A 12,599-nucleotide genomic window follows, 5' to 3' on the forward strand; every position below is an offset into this window, starting at 1 on the left:
GTAGCCCCCCCCACCCCCCATCATGACTTACCTGATATCAGGCAGACATCTTGAATTGATTTAACCTTCCTCTAATGATCCTGAATGCCTGTACTTAGCCAAGCAGGCTTCAATGCCTTGATTATTCTGGAGTCACATCTTAAACTGTTATTTAAAACCAGGAAGATTAGAAAATGACACCTAAAAAATTAGTAAGATGAGACACTCTAATCACATGATTCCAGGAGCTAATACTTTATGCATGAATCTGGAATACCAATCCTTAATCCAGGCCCAACAGAGCCAGCAGCAATACAGATGGAGTGTAGGCTTCAGGGCTTGGCTCATAAGATAAACTTTTCTGATCAATATAAAAAAATGTTCCCAACACTCATTCAAAAGCAAAGACTGCACAGAGGCAAGCCCTGGCACTGTCAAATGTGTATTTAACCAATGCTTTTTTGTATCAATCGAATCAATGTAAAATGGAGGGTTTTTTAATTTGAAGTGAGCCCTTTGGGGGAAAGGCAGCAAGATGAGTGTGTATCCACTTATTCTATAGCTGCACAACATCAGAACTACAGCTAGCTTCTACTGGGAGGTACATCATAAGGTAATAATTTGTAGGTGTCAAGCACTTGAAGGACCCTGGCTTTGTACCTCTCAGCCAAGGGTGATGTTTAGCAAGGGATAATGTAAGGGAGAGAAGCCAGAGAGCTAACGTAATGGAACAGAATTAGAACTGGCTAAAATATTAGCATGGCTGTGACATGCACAGCAAGGGCTTGAGAATGCCTGAACCATGAGTTGGCAAACTCAGAATATGTATATTTTATTTAAAAACACTTTAAAGTGTAATAAGAACCTTTGAGAGCAAGCCCCTTTAGTTCTGATTTGTCCATGGGAGATACAGCACTATACAAGCATAAATAACACTTTTAATTGCCACAGAGCTAGTGATGGTGTTAAGGGATAAAAAGCAAACTGGAGTCAGGCATCTGGAGCCACATTCAACAGAACTCAGAGCACCATGACTTCTTTTTCAAGGTCCTAGCCCAAGATGCCAAGGGCCGTATCTTGTTCTACCTTATAGGCCCCTAAATGGACTTAGGTGCCTAAGCTGGATCCTATTGCAACCCATGGGAGTCCCTGAAAAACTGCATGCATTTACTTTTATAGCATTCTGTTATCTCAGTTTTAACTAAGTCACAAAATGCAAAGACGAGGAGGAGGAGAGGCCACCCACTTTTTAGACTAACAGTTTTTCAGGATTTAAGCAGGTTAGATTAGAATTATACTCAGGCACTGATGTCCACTTAGATGGCTCCAAAAGCTTGGGAAGTTCAAATCAGGTTCTATATTTTAAATCAAGGAAGAGGAGTGGGCAGAGGGATGGCTTGTATTCCCAGTGGATTCTGCACAGGGTATGGAATCACAGAAAAACAGGACTGAAGAACCCTCAGCAGGTTGCGTAGCCCACCCATCGCTACTCAAAACAAGGTTATCCCTGGCTAAACCATCTCATCCAAGTCTCTGTAAAACCTGCTCTAAACAATTCAAGTGATGGGGAGTCCACAGTTGGTGTGGGAAATCTGCTCCAGTGCCTATCTACCTTAATACTTAGAAACTTCTTCCTAATATCCAACTTATTTTTCTTGTTTCAGTTTAAGAGTATTACGTCGTTTGCTCTCCTGCAGCCACAGAGAAGGGCCTATCAATATCTTCATGTTACAAACACCCTTTCAGTGTTTTCTTCTCAAGTCTAAATAATCCCAGTTCATCTAATCTTTCCTTGTAAATCAGAAACATGACATTCTGGTGTAAGGACTGGTTTGGACTCCCCCTTACATCCTCTCATTAACACATACCATACATTGTGTTCAGAATGGCATTTTCTATTGCTTTTATGCCCTGTGTTAGTTTCTTTCAAAATATTATGAGCCCATTGTGCTGAGAGGGCTGTCCATGCCCCTATGGACCTGTTTGCACAGATCTGTCCATGCATTAAACACAGAAACATGGCCCTCCTTGAAATATATCATTACATCAGCCTTATCTCACCCCCAATTAACATGAAGCAATTTTGAAGCACTCGCACTGTTGCGTCCTGCTAGTTGCCAACAAGTAAGGAGTGAGGAGAGGAGATCCATCTGTATTTTGCCTTTGCAGATTATGCTGAGAGCTCACGTGGTCTATTCCTTCAACCCACCTCAATAAAGGAATCCTAAATCCAAGGAAACTGACTGTCCCATGTTCTATGGTATTACTGTGATTTTATTATGAACCTCATGGTATTGGGTGCTTTACCTTTGGCCTGAATTCCTGGGGGCATGTTGTTGGTTTTTATCCCAAAAAAGCATGTTTCAAGCCTTCACCACAGAAGAAAGCTGGAAAATGTGACCTGAATTTTAACCCTAGAGTCAGAAATGGCCCTTCACTGGAGGAGATGTGAGGCATCAGGACAGTCTACCTCATCCAGCTGCTGAGAAAGGAAAGCCTTCACCTTTGCCTATAGGGACAACTTACCAGGCTGTGGAATGGAGGCCTCAGGTTCGTTGCCACTGCCTGATAGCTCCTGGAGAGCTCTATAGCAGAGCTACAGGAGCGCTCCTGTGAGCAGCGAAAGGAACACATCCATCAGGATGCTGCTAGTCTGGCAATGGGGATGCACAGCTGTTCTGAGCCAGTGGTCAGTGCCCGCTTTGAGAAGAATCACAATTGAGGCATGGTAAGTGAGGAGCTTCATGATGGAACAGGTTGCTGGGGAAATTCCCATACCACCGCAATCCTTTGTAGTAGATGGAAGAATTGGACCACACTCAAGTGACAACATAGGAAATTTTAGAACAAACTGATAAACTAAATACTAATAAGTCACCTGAACTGGATGGCATTCACCCAAGAGCTCTGAAGAAACTCAAAAGTGAAATTTCAGAACTACTGGCAACAATATGTAACCTGTCATTACAAATGGTCCCTGTGCGTGAGGGCTGGCAGGTTGCTACATAATACTAGGCCTGCATGAAGCAGAAAGTATTCACTTTGGATTCAGCAGGACAGTGATTCAAATCACTGTCCTGATTCAGTTCAGCCAAATCCGAAGATATTTGGCACCAAATCTTATTCAGCCATAGACTACGCAGGAAGGCAGTGCCAGCAGGAGCAGCAACCAAACGAGCCCCAGGAGAAGCCACGGGGGGAATGATCAGGGAGCTGGGGGATTGAACCAGGAAATCAAACCAGGAGCTGGAGGGAAGCCCCTGTTCATGCCCATATCCCCCAATCATTCTCCCCAGCTCTCAGTTCAATTCCCCAGCTCCCAATCATTCTCCCAGCTCTTGTGGTTTCTCCTGGGGCTGCTGCACTGCCTGCCTTGTGGGTAGCTGGGGGAGCGGCCAGACGAGCCACAGGTTCTCCCAGGACTGCCAGCTCAAGCCGGGGCTCATCCAGCTGCCCCCACCAGCACCGCTTACTGCCTGCCTGTACAGTCTGTGGCTGAATCTCCGAATCTCTCTGAATTGATTCGGAGGCTTCCAATTTGATTCAGAGAGAAGAGATTAACAGGTCTCCCGATTTGATTCAGATTCAGAGATTCAGCCACCAAATCAGGCTGAATCTCCTCCGAACTGAATCGCTACTGAAGCTTTGCACAGCCCTACATAATACCCATCTTCAAAAATGGCTCCAGAGGTGATCCTGGGAACTACAGACCAGTGAGTTTCACTTTCATCCCCGGCAAGTTGGGAGAATCTATAATAAAGAATAAAATCAGCAGTCACATAGGCACTGGCTTTGTAAAGGGAAATCCTGCCTCACACATCTGCTGCAGTTCTTTGAGGATGTTAACAAGCACATGGACAAGGGGGATCCAGTTAACATAATAAATTTGGACTCTCAAAATCATTTAACAAGACCCCTCACTATCGGCTTTACAAAAAACTGTTTTGCCATGGGATCAGAGGGAAGGTTCTTTTGTGGGCTGAGAGTGGGTTAAAAGATAGGAAGCAAATAGTGGGCCTAAATGGCCACTTTTCAGAGTGGAAGGAGGTCAAAAGTGGGGTCCTGCAGGGATCTGTGCTGAGCCCCATTTTGTTCAACATTTTTATCAGTGACCCAGGAATGGGGGTGCACAGTACAATCTCCTAGTTTGCAGATGGTACCAAATTATTCCAGGCAGCCTAGTCCCAAGGTGACAGAGTATTTTTAGAAAGATCTCACCAAGTTAAGCGAATGGACAAAAAAAGTGGCATATGAACTTCAGTGTTGACAATAGCACAGTAATGCAACTGGGGGAAAATAACTTCAACTATACAGACATGGTGTTGCGTTCTGAACTAGCTGGAGCCATTGTAGATAATTCTCCAAAAACATCAGCTCAGTATGCAGCAATGACCAAAAAAGCCACTTAAATGTTGGGCATCACTAAGGAGGGAATTGAAAACAAAACAGATAACATCATGATGCTATTATACAATTCCATGGTTCACCCACCTTTTGAATACTATGTGCCATTCTGGTCCCCACATCTCAAAAAGATATAGTAGAATTAGAAAGGCACAGAAAAGAGAAACTAAAATTATCGGGGGCCTAGAGCAGTTGCCATACCAGGAGAGACTGAAAAGGCTCAGACTTCAGTTTGGAAAGAAGGCTGAAGGGGCGTATGAAAGAAGTCTATAAAATCATGAAGGACATGAGCTAAATGAACATGGACATGAACAGGGAACTGTTGTTCACCAAGTCGCCAAATACTATAACTAAGGGGATCCCACTGAAATTAGTAGGTGATGCATTTAAAACTAACAAGAGAAAGTATTTTATTAAGCAACACAAAGTTAACTTGTGGAATTCATTGTCACAGGAGGTGGCAGAAGCATAGCCAGGTTCAAAAAGGGAGTGGATAAATTCATGGGTGACAGATCAATTGATGGCTATTGAACAGAACAGTTAGAAATGTCTCTTCTGGCAGCTCTAAACCAATAATGGCAGATGCCAGGGTGGGTCCTGAGTAGGGACAGACCACTCTAGAGATATCCAGTTTGATGCTTTCCCTGGGTAGCATCCACTCCCAACACTGTTGGAGACAGAGTACTGGGCTAGATGGATCACTGCTCTGACACAGTATGGCACTTCTTACGTTATGCCCTAGCAGATGTCAGCAACTGGTCCCACTGAGGTAAAATGAGATCCATGGGGGTGTCTATATTGCAGGCCACAAGTCTGATGGTAGCTCATGTAGACACACCTGACCTGGCTTTACTCTACCTGACTGGGTCTCAATAGCTGAGAATTAGGCTGGGCTTCATCTGATGAGTACTTACCCAGGGCTCTGGGTTACCTTTTGTGACCCAGTCTGAGTCCCATTCTCCTTCAGATAGCTTGCTCTTGGTGCTCTAGGTAAATGAATCCCCCTAGAGAATCATAGAGACATAGGGCTGGATAGGACCTTGAGAGGTCATCCAGTTGAAGCCCCTGCCTAAGGGAGGATCACCCCTACCCAACCCATTCTAGGCAAATCCATAGCACAACAGCTACACCTGCCACTGGTGAAGCAGGGGGGCCCCAGTGGCCAACATCCTGCTGTTGCAAAGGTTGTTAAAAAGATGCTTAAATGATCACAGGAAGAGAGCCATGCCCCAGCTACAGAGGAAGGCAAAAATGTAAGTCCATACCAATCTAAACATGAGGTAAAATTCCTTCCTGATCCCAGTTATGGTGATTCATCTGACCCTGAACGGAGGTACAAGACTCTATAGCCAGGAACCTCTGGGTGTAAGTGACAGCAATGTCTGCCTGAGCTGCAGTTATACTACACAGTTGCAAGGCAGATGCACCCTGGGAACACTTTGCAGGACAGAGACCAGCCAGCATAACAGGAACAAGCTCAACAGTCCAAAGCTCTGCTGAGCAAGAATCTCAGTCACAGGACAGACTATGGGCCAGAACAAGATAAATCAAGGGTTTTTTTCAGGTTGCTTCCCCATACAACAGCAATCCTGGTGAGTAGGGAGAGAGATGTTCAGAAGCAGAGGTCAGGAAGATAGCAGTTACATGTTTCTCCAAGCACCAGGAAGGGTACCACACTGTTGCTAAGGCCATGGAGAAATCTGGGCAGGTCTCCTGTGAGCTATATCAGATGCTTGCCCATGCAGTGGAAGCAGAGAAGGAAACTCCCCAGGCTTTCCTGGCACGTGCCTGGGACCCATGAGAGAAGGAGTTTGGCTGCCAGAAGGCTAAGTTTAGCTTTGCAGCATGACTCACTCCTCCTACAAAAATGTGTGCCTCCACAGGCTTTGTATATGCATTTTGACATCCAGAATTTAGCTACTACGAGACAATGGTTGAAGGGCTATAGAAACCACATTTTGCCTGTTCTCTTTTACCCAGCCTGATTTATCTAGGCACATAGCAGCTGTTTTCTGGTTGCAGAATCACCACCCTATATTGGCTCAGAGGAGATTGTGCAAGATCTGCCATCCAAGAGAGCCCAGCTAGACATAGCTGGCAAGCAGGTGTCCGTGACTGTTAGAATAGCTTGGAGAAAGGAAGCAGAACACCAAGGAGACCCTGACAGCTGCTGAGCACTGTATTGCCTGCAGAAACATGTCAAAACAGAATGCCACATGGTAAATTTAAAAAAAAAAATCACAAATACTTCTGCAAGGATTTTGCTTGTTTAGCAACCAACAAAGTCACATCAGCTGCCCTGCAGCCACCTACATGCAGGTCCCTCCCTAAACCTGCTGCCTGGCCCAATACAGTAGCATGCAGGATTCAAACAACTCAGAGGCATAGGCTGTGCAAAGAGTAATCACCAGGGATCTTGGTTTTGTCTTTTAAAAATCACAAACTCTCTGATTTAGCGCCCCCCCCCACTTTTCTAATTAAAAAAACCCAAAATCTGCATTTTTCTGCAATTTAAATGAAATGTGTATATATCTAGACAGAGAGAGAGCTATTGGTTGAACACAATGTTTTATTAATATATTTACATTTTTAAAGCAATTTGGAAGCCTACCAGTGCCGCAATCACTATAATAAAATAAATTCTAAATACCTATACATTTTGGCATTTGGTTTGGGGTTTTTTTATCATGCAGAATCAGAGCTCTCCCTTCCCCCTTTGCTCATCAGGATGCAGGTCCAGCTGCGGCTGTTGCCCCACACTACTTTGTGGCACTGAGCAGACCTGATATGCCAGTGCCCTGCCCCTGTGCATGATGTTGCCCCTCACTCCCAAGCCACAGCCCCCCAGCCCTGCTGGTGCTCCACACTCCAGACACACAACCCCCTGGCCCTGCCAGTGCCCCTAACACTAGACCCACAGCCCCCCAGCCCTGCTGGTGCCTGCTGCCCCATGCCCCAGCCCCCCAGCGTGTGAGGAATGGAGGGGCGGTGAGGAAGGTGGGTAGTCCAGCTGCTAGTGGGTGATAGAGAGCCGTGCTAGGTTAGCTGAGTTGACACACCCCTGAGTGACTGGTGAATATCTTCATGGGTCATAGTGACAAGTAACTCCTTGACTGCTCATAGGACCCCAATATTCATCATATATCAGCAACTGGTGATGAGGTCTAGATTCATATCAACCTTGTCGATACCAGAACAGGACTTAGGTGGCATTTAGGTGTCTTAGTGCAAGAATAGTAGCTGTCAAAACTATATGCATCTCTCTATTTCCTGGAAGGAAAAGTCTTCTTATTGCCCCAGTGATACAAGCCTTAACAAAGAAAAAAGCAGTTCAGAGAGGCATCCAAGCAACTGGATACTGACCAACCAGGTGGGAAGGAAACTGTATCACTGTCTAGTGGGTGGAAGGCTGCAGTCATAGCCAGGATTCAGACCAGGTGAACACAACCTCATCTACAGCAGGATCCCAGAGCAGTGATGTCATCTGATAACCTTAGGCACTGTCCTGTATTGGCCCCACTGGATTCTTGATACATTCATGGCTGGGAATTGCTGAGGCTCTTATTCAGGAAAAAGGAGGCCTCTATCTTGGTTACAGTCTGAGTGCTCAGCATACCATAGGCTCTAGATAATGTGATAGGGTCAGAGACAAGTTTCTACACATCTCCTAGCTGAAAGCATTCATAACTCCCATGATGCCTCCACTGATTGTCAGGGTCTTCACATGCCTGAAAACCTTACAGCATGTCTGCTCCCAGCTCTATCAAGCTAAGCTCAATTTCTATTGTTCCTCTTGTGAAGCCTGCTTTGCAACCCTCTTGAAGGAGCTCTGTTCAGAGGCAGCAAGAGGGTGAGTGAAACACCACCAACAGCAAGATTTAGTGCACACTAAATACAGGCTGTCTGGGACAGTATAAATCCCCAACACAGCTTCCATTCCATCGCATTTTGCAACCATGCCATAATCTTTAGAGGTGAGTGTTAATAACAAGGGTCCCAGCTGCTGTCATACTGAAATGTCCATGCAAGAATTAAAAATAAATTCACAACTGGCCAGTGGCCCAGTTCTCTTCCCTCCCCCTTTAATTTCTCCTTCCTTCATTTCTCAGGTATTTAAAAAATGCAGGGCCAGGACACAATGCACTTCTAGGCTGATGGAAAATGCACCAGGATACAGATTGGACAGACAAGCACTTCTCTGTAGATAGCTGCACATGGTGGCATCCCACTATGAGGTAGCATGTTTGCCTGTTTGTCTTAAGTAGCTGGCTACTCTGGGATAAGTTCTGGACACATGACACTTGTACCAGTGTAATTTACATAAATGTATTTTTGCCTTCAACTTTTCCCAGGGTAATTTTACACTGGATCTGAGTGAGTTATACCAGTATTGGACTGTGTAGTGTGTGTCTGCTCCTTATTTATGCTGATGTAAAGGCAGGGTACAGTGGCATAAATACTGTATATGTCTAAGCTATGAGATAGGGTCTTTTCATGTACATTGAGTGTTTTCTTTTACGTGCAACAAAGTCATATTATTATATGTACATTAGAACTGGAATAAGTCATAGGGAGGAGAGTTTGAAAACTAGCCAAGGCCTCTACACTCCTACAGCACAATCCTGAGGTTCTCCACCTGATCAAAGAAGTAGCACCCTTTGGATAAAAGCTGCAACAGATCACAAACATTTTGACCTTTATTTGGTAATCCTCAGTGATCAAAAGGATTACAAACTACAGATGATCTGGATTCTACTATGTTATCATAATGCCATGAGGCCCTGGTCCTAGTTCAGGACCGAAGCACGTGGGGTGCCATACAAATGCAGAGCAAAGAAAGTAGCTGCCCAAAAGAGCTTACAGCTGAAGTATAAGACAAGAATCAATGGATTAAGCCAGGCAGGCAGGAGAATGGAGCACAGACAATAATGCTCATCATGACAGACAGCAGCCTAATGATTTTCAAGATCTGTAGGCACCTTAAACATTTAGCCTCCATCAAGAATCAGGACCCAAAAGGACCCTCCAAAAAAAGAACTGGTCCAAATAATTTCACTTCAGAGTGAACCTCAGGGTCCTTGCTATGCCTGAATAAGTGATAACATACCAGACTTCCCCACATGCCCTCTGTTTGCTCAGTGCTCCATAGCAGTTAGCATATGGTATTGTCAGTAAAGTGTTAAGGCCTCCCCAAAAAGATGTCATCTCAAAAGCAGCCGGACAAATCCCACACTCCTTTCACACTGGAGAATGCACGATTCTTTCTTCAGCTGCACTAGTTCAGAAAAGCAGGCAATTATGAGCCTTTCCACTAGGATTGTATCTGTGTCAAGCATGCCATATGCTGGATACCAGGAGCAAAAGCTGTCAGCAGGGCAGTACTTCGATGTGACAATAATATCTGTCATATGGATTGGTTCTGAACAGCCTCTGTCATTCTGATTGAACATGCTGTACAGTAAATAGGGGAACTATTTACCTCCCCCACTCATGTACCCCTCCCACCCCCATGTGGTTGAGATGTCTCTCTGTTGTTTAGCTAAGTGCTCAAGCTCAGTGGCTAAACTGAATATTCAAGAGGATGTTCCCAGTACCATTGTAGGGGTGGTCCAGACTGCTAGGAAGGCTATTGCTTCTCAGGGACCAATTCGTGCCAATTTCTGTGGCCACCGCTCAGAGTCATATCACCACCACTTCCAATTATTCATTTAACAATGAGGTTGTACAGTCCAGTTTGGAATCTGTCATTAACGTGAGCGAGCCGGACACTGATGCAAGTGATGGCCACAGAACCCCACCCAGAACTGCATTCTCTACGGTTGAGATGTAATCCAAGGGAGGCAAACAATATTCTACACAGCACCTAGACATTGGGTAGCAACATGCTGGGCTAAGGAAGTCTTGGGTGGCTCAAATGTCTGCGAACAAAGTAGTTACATGGCAACGAGTCTTTAAAAACCAAAATAAGAAGGAAAATTTCCCCCTTTGCAAAGAGAGACGAAAAAGCTCCGTGGAACATTCACTGTGCATGGGGTGCCCGGCACTTGTTCCCACATGCCAGCCAAAAAGAGGGAAACAAGGTGCCACTGTGGGAAGCAGCCACCCCTTTTCCCTGCAGACACCACTAATGCAGCTTTATGGGAAACACTGTCCCTTGCTAGTCTCTGACTTCCCATCAGGGCATTTTTAATTGCAGCCAGTTTGGCTCTACAGTGTATGATGTTCTGTAGTTATGCTGAGCCTTACTAGTTGTATTTATGGGGTCTGGGTGAAGAGTCCAGGGGCGTGTCTACACGTGCAATTAATGTGAATCAATAAACTCCAGTGCAGATTGTTTTTCAATGTGCACATTTGAATATGTGCCTGGGACTACAGCACATTGAGCCAGATCGGAGCAGACCTGGCTAGTAAGGGGTCCCACAGCCCAGGGCTGCTCCCACCCAGCTCAAAGTGCTGCAGAGAGGCTGGGGGCACCCTCTATGTAGTCAGCCAAAACCCATGACTACTAGACTTAGCCACAGAAACAAAGAAAAGCAATGTGTTTGCTTATTTCCCTTTTGTCCGCATGGCTTTGCATAAAGCATTCACCTGGGAAACTGCAGGTCTTGGGTTCAAGGTCCCCTCTCATGCTTTGGAGCATAGCACTAACTATTACACTGCAGGTCAGCCATTACTCACTCCCTTCTCTGGTACTCCTTTTGAGGCCCCAGGCTAGAAGCCAGGGCTCCCTCTTTTCTAAGCCAGCAGCCACCTCACTGAATAAAACCACCTGGTGTACTCCTTTCCTCCTGGCCTCACATATTGCCCACAAACCCTCCTCTTATCATTGTCCAGGGGCCAGTTTTAAATAATAGCACTAGAGGAGGGCCTGCATAATAGCTGACGCATGGTGTGGTGGTTGAGTTCTGCACTGGGAAGTTAGAGAGTCCCAAGCTGAAGCCCTGTTGGGGAGGCTAGACTCAGATTCTGGCCTCTGAGGTGAGTTCCCTTGCCATTTAGTTCCTTGGGGAAAAAGATGGGTGGTATCTCTTTCCATTGTTGCCCATCTGTGTGACCATGTAGTCATCTCTATGCACCCATAAACAGATTTCTCCTTATAGATGAGTGGGAAAGGATAGATTGCCAGCCCCAGCACTGAGCAGTCCTTCAGTTGTCCCAAAATATTGGTATCACATACATGCTTTAAAGCCACATTTCCTACTGCTTTCTGTTCATGCTACAAGTGCAGGGACCACATCACAGAGACAAGGGGCTCATATATATTAAAAAATTCATGAATATGTGTGTGTGACAGGGATGCTTGCTGTAGCAGTGGAAAAACCTAAAATATGTAGACTGACAGTCCAGATAAGCATAAACCATAGGGGTAAAGCAAAGAACACGAACAGAAGAATGAAGTCCAGCATTGGCAATAAATAAATCTTCTCTCTCTTAAGAGGCTATGAGGTTACAAGGATTAGGTAAAAAGCCACATGGACTGTCAATCAGCACCTCAAAAGATAATCTCCGAGATCATTTTGTGAAGCCAAGATGATATTTAAATACTTGGAGAATACCAAAGCTTTTGTTTACTAATTTAGGGCCTGTCTCCTCCTTCCCATTGATGGCAAATGGAGACGGCAGTCTCAGAAGGCCTGTAATTCATGGGTCATAACTAATTAATAAGGTTTTGCAAAGCGCATTTTCAAGCCACAAACTGTGCAGCAGATAAAAAAAAACAAGCTATAAAGCCCCATGGACAGAAGGGCAGTGTGCTTACGGAGTGAGTGAAGAGCCTCATCTATCTTTGATAAAAGCCAGCCCAAGATGAAATTCAAAGTTCTTTGTTTTGAAAGGTGTCAGAGCAAATGCAGAACACCTGTTTGCCGTGCACTAAGCTGTCTGCTGCTGTGCAGCGGAGAAGTAATTATGCAGCTAGCATGAATGCAAGGAAACAATTCAGCCTGTAGTAGCTTTTAAAGTTGGCTGATGGAAAAAAACAAAACAAAACAAACCACTCAGACGAACAAATTAACTTTCACCCACTGGGGATCAGCCTCTTTCTTCTCAAGTGAAAACTGAACAATAAAGTTTTCTGGAAGAAAGAGGGCAGAGCACAGTTGTTGTAGTCTAGCAGTCACAGACAGTGGACAGCAAGTCCTTAAGCAGTGGAAGGCAAGTCCTCAGGCTGGGCTGTATTCCTGGCTCTATCACTGACCTGCTCTGTCATAGAATCA

This window comes from Gavialis gangeticus, unplaced genomic scaffold (genome assembly GCF_001723915.1).
Source record: "Gavialis gangeticus isolate Ggan-Ray unplaced genomic scaffold, GavGan_comp1, whole genome shotgun sequence".
Taxonomy (NCBI): Eukaryota; Metazoa; Chordata; order Crocodylia; family Gavialidae; genus Gavialis; species Gavialis gangeticus.